At 40.1% G+C, this 4,390-nt stretch overlaps 1 non-coding gene across 1 annotated transcript; it reads left to right on the top strand.

The window, feature by feature from the left end:
* The first annotated feature begins 1,498 nt into the window (after window positions 1-1,498).
* Trnaa-ugc lies at window positions 1,499-1,566 on the top strand. Its single transcript has one exon. It is a non-coding gene; the product is annotated as a tRNA-Ala (tRNA).
* The last annotated feature ends 2,824 nt before the right edge of the window (window positions 1,567-4,390 follow it).

Genomic DNA, 4,390 nt, shown 5'->3' on the forward strand with positions numbered 1-4,390 from the left:
CATAATCCTAGCTACTTAAGAGGCTAAGATCTGAGGATTGCCTTTCAAAGCCAGCCCTGTCAGGAAAGTCAGTGAGACTTATCTCCAATTAACCACATAAAAATCAGAAGTAGAGCTGTAGGGTAAAGTAGAAGAGTGCTAGCCTTGAGCAAAAAGGTTGAGGGACAGAGGCCAGGCCCTGTGATCTGAATAAAACATCCATGCCTAGCATGCACATACCTCCTGGGTTCTAAAATAAAATATGGCAGGCACTGGTGTTTCACGCTATAGTGCTATAGTAATTCTGGCTACTCAGGAGATTGAGGTCTGAGAGTTCCAGTTCCCAGCCAGCCTGGGCAGAAAAGTCCTTGAGATTTTTTTTTTTTTTTTGGGGGGGGGGTGCTGAACTCTGGGCCTGGGCGCTGTCCCTCAGCTCTTCAGCTCAAGGCTTGCCCTCTACCACTTAAGCCATACCACCACTTCCGGCTTTTTCTGCTTATGTGATGCTGAGGAATCGAACCCAGGGCCTCCTGCATTCAAGGCAAGCACTCTACCACTGAGCCACCTTTCCAGCCCTCCTTGAGATTCTTATCTCCAATAAACTACTCAGAAAAAGCCAGAAGTGGCCCTGAGGTTCAAGTGGTAGAGTGATAGTTTTGAGCAAAAGACATTCAGAGACAGTGCACGGGTACTCACTTCAAGCCCCAGGACTGGCACAAACTCATTCTCCCCTTTGCTTGTGAAGCTCATTCTCTCTCAAGATTCAAATGAAACAATACATCATCCACAGCATTTACCCCACCCCAGACAAAATCAGTTGCTTCCTTTCCAACTGTCCTATGCTGCTTTATTCCAGCTTATATTTAACTGTATTTTTTCTTGTCTTTTCTTTTTTCTTTTTTTTGGTACTGGGGATCGAACGACTCCAGTTTATATTTAATACTGTCATATTGCATTAGAATTTCTTGTGCATCTGCCATTTCCCCTCACAGATCTTAGGATCCATAAAGATAGGGATTGCATTTAATTCATCATTGCATATCCTATACTCAGCATCTCCAACCCCTTGTGTCTCCTGCCATTTGTATATACAACACAGTTCTGTTGCATTAATAAAACAATAAAACAAATAACCATTCACAAGTTTCTTTGGTCATTTCTCATTCTCTCCCACCAATAAGAAACCAGAATTTTAGCCAGGCACCAGTAGCTCACACCTGAAATCCTAGCTATTCAGGAGGCTGAGACTTGAGGATCATGGTTCAAAGCCAGCCCAGTCAGGAAAGTCTGTCCCTAAGACTTATCTCCAATTAACCACCAGAAAACTGAAAGCGGCACTGTGGCTCAAGTGGTAGAGCACTGGCCTTGAGCTGTAGAGCTCAGGGACAGTGGCCATTCCCAGAATTCAAGCCCCACAACTGACAGAAAAACAAAAACAAAACAGTATTTCAACTGGCAGGAGACTAACCAATCTATAACCTTTGTTTTGTTGAAGAAATTGAAGTCCAGGGGCTGGGAAGGTGGCTCAGTGGTAGAGCGCTTGCCTTGCATGCATGAGGCCCTGGGTTCGATTCCCCAGCACCACCACATAAGCAAAAAAAAAAAAATAGAAATTGAGGTCTAGTATTTATTCATCTGCTTTAAGGTGAGATTCAGGAGAGAAAGCAATGGAATTTAGCCTAATCTGAATTGGCTTTATTCATTTACTTGTTGGAAAATGCAAAATTTGGACTTGCCTGACTGAAAAATAAGTCCATACATCTTCTTGTTACACATAGACCAACCTCTGAGAAAAAACATCCAAGAAGGCTATAGTGTAGGAACCTCATGGGAATATTAAGTTAAGGGGGCTGAGATTAAGAAGTTTTGAGCCTGGGTGATAGAGGCTCACGCCTGTAATCCTAACTACTCAGGAGTCTGAGATCTGAGGATCAAGGTTCAAAGCCAGCCTAGACAAGAAAGTCTATGAGACTCTTTTCTCCCCAATTAATCACCAAAAAGCCAGTGGCTCAAGTGGTAAATAACCTTGAGCAAAAAAGCTTAGGGAGAACATGTAGGGCTTGAGTTCACTCTCCAGGACTGGCACACACATACAAGTTTTGCAAGTTCTCTTACCAACTAAATAAAAACTAGAGACAGACCTTACACAGATAAATAAAATAGCATACAGGTTAAAAACAGTCTTTATGGATTGAGGATGTAGCTTAGTGGTAGAGCATGTATTTGGCATACACGATATCCTGGTTTTATTTTCCTGCACTCTCTCCAAAGGAGGGACTATTGAGCCAGGCTGCTTTAAGTATTGCGTCTGGTGCATTTTGTTTGTTGTGGGGTTTTTTTTGGAATTTACTTATTTATGTATTTAGCCAATCCTGGGGCTTAAACTCTGGGCCTGGGCACTGCCCCACTTGAGCCACAGCTCTATTTCTGGCATTTTGGTGGTGAATTGGTTAAGAGTTTCTGCACTTTTCTGCCCTAGTTGGCTTCAAACCACCTCAGATCTCAGCCTTCTTAGGTGTGAGCTACCAGCAGGCACCTAGCTTGCTTCTGCTATTTTTTAGCTCTGTGACCTTGGACAGGCTACTTAACTTTTCTGTACATCAGTTTCATCCCCTGTAAAACTAGCTAATAATACCTATCTCATAGGAGTGTTGAGAGGATGTTTAAATGAAACAAACAAATATTAGCTTAGTATAAATTTATTTGCATGTATAAAAGTATATATAACAAATTCATTACAGAATTATGTTTTAGAAAAATAGGCACTAAAAATGGATTGTTCTTTCCAAATAATGACAATACTGATATGTTTGTATAGGTTTACCATAATGTTAAATTATTAGGAAAATATTTTTGATGAAGGAAGTCAGAAGCAATAGCTCAAAAGATGGAAGACATCAATATTTTAAATTCATATTCCAAAATGGTCATATAGACAAGATCTACAACAGAATCTGATTTTTAATTTTAGTTTTTGTGAGTGTGTGTGTGTACTGGTAATCTAACCCAGCTTCTTGCACAAGTTAAGTATGTACCACTGAGCTATTCTACCAGTTCCATTTTGTAAAAAGATTACAGAAATGCTAGACATTCCTCTAATAGTATAAATGCCATACACAACATTTTAAATCAAACTAATAATTAAAAACAACTTTACATTCAGTTAAAACAAAAACAACATGAATAATATGATTTGAGCTTTGGTTAAACACCAATTATTTTGGCTTTAATAATTCTCATTAACACTTAGGGTAAATATACACATAAATTTTTTATTTATTTATTTTTTTTGGTCGGTCATGGGGCTTGAACTCTGGGCCTGGGCGCTGTCCCTCAGCTCTTCAGCTCAAGGCGAGCGCTCAACCACTTGAGCTACAGCGCCACTTCCGGTTTTCTGGTGGTTTATTGGAGATAGGAGTCTCATGGTCTCTCCTGCCCGGGCTGGCTTTGAACCTCGATCCTCAGATCTCAGCCTCCTGAGTAGCTAGGATTATAGGCGTGAGCCACCAGCGCCCAGCTTAAATATACACATAAATTATCTGAGAAATAGAATAAAAATGGATTCAAACTTTAGAGGCAAAGGGGAAGCCAAAACCACAGAGGATATGATTGCTGTACAGTTTTCAATTGTTCTGCAGTTGCTTCCTTTCTATGTTCACTCAGAGGGCCTATGAAGGTCTAACCTTATAAATGTGTATTCATCTCTTCCAAATCAATTTTTTTTTTTTTTTTGGTCGGTCGTGGGGCTTGAACTCTGGGCCTGGGCGCTGTCCCTCAGCTCTTCAGCTCAAGGCAAGTGCTCTACCACTTGAGCTACAGCGCCACTTCCGGTTTTCTGGTGGTTTATTGGAGATAGGAGTCTCACAGTCTCTCCTGTCTGGGCTGGCTTTGAACTGCGATCCTCAGATCTCAGCCTCCTGAGTAGCTAGGATTACAGGCGTGAGCACCAGCGCCCTGCTTCCAAATCAATTTTTTATATCAATATTCCATCCATTTGTTGATTGTAACATAGTGTAAAAGTGACTTAATCATAAAACCTTGTACCAAAATAGATGTAATGGTTGACACTAATCACTTTGCCTGGGATGCACACATGCACACAAATACATCACTCAAAACAAACAACAAATCACCAAATACAACAGGAATAGAAAATGGAAAAAGGTGAATGTCTAGAGTAACAGAAATATAAGTCAGTAATGTTATTGTTGAGATATTTTCCTTTTGATTATATAATTAATAGCAATTGTCAGCAATGGTTCTATCACATTTCCCTTTTTACATGAACAATCATAAATAATGATCTCAACATTGGATGCTCTATGAACACTGACATCACAATTTTATTGAGTGTCAAACTCAAGTTAGAGCAATTTTCTTGTTGTTGTTTTTTGTTTTGTTTTGTCAGTCA

Source organism: Dipodomys spectabilis, unplaced genomic scaffold, assembly GCF_019054845.1.
Source record: "Dipodomys spectabilis isolate Male_0828 unplaced genomic scaffold, ASM1905484v1 ptg000145l, whole genome shotgun sequence".
Lineage (NCBI taxonomy): Eukaryota > Metazoa > Chordata > Mammalia > Rodentia > Heteromyidae > Dipodomys > Dipodomys spectabilis.